This window comes from Penaeus monodon, chromosome 21, assembly GCF_015228065.2.
Source record: "Penaeus monodon isolate SGIC_2016 chromosome 21, NSTDA_Pmon_1, whole genome shotgun sequence".
Classification (NCBI taxonomy): domain Eukaryota; kingdom Metazoa; phylum Arthropoda; class Malacostraca; order Decapoda; family Penaeidae; genus Penaeus; species Penaeus monodon.
Genome location: NC_051406.1, coordinates 44,795,840 through 44,796,059, shown reverse-complemented (window position 1 = coordinate 44,796,059; position 220 = coordinate 44,795,840). Strand labels below are relative to the sequence as shown.

The window sequence follows — 220 nt, the reverse complement described above, 5'->3', positions numbered from 1 at the left end:
GGTGGAATTCGAATATAAGTAATGATTGATCAGACTGGAAAATAACCAGAAAATAAATGTCAACTCACCTGACTAGAGACAACTACCAAATACTGTCAACTCACCTGTCAACTCACTTGATCAGAAACATTGGTATGTGGTGTATATAGAACTGATGCTTGAGATGCTTAGGTAGTGGGGTTGGTTTCTATGTATATATTTGTTTGTGTGTGAGTATGTA

General features: G+C 36.4%; 1 protein-coding gene across 1 annotated transcript in view; it reads right to left on the bottom strand.

Annotated features, from left to right (window-relative positions):
* The window catches only part of LOC119586526 (BTB/POZ domain-containing protein 6-A-like), a gene marked incomplete at its 5' end in the record, with an annotated part of 24,476 nt that overhangs the window by 18,113 nt on the left and 6,143 nt on the right, over window positions 1-220 (bottom strand).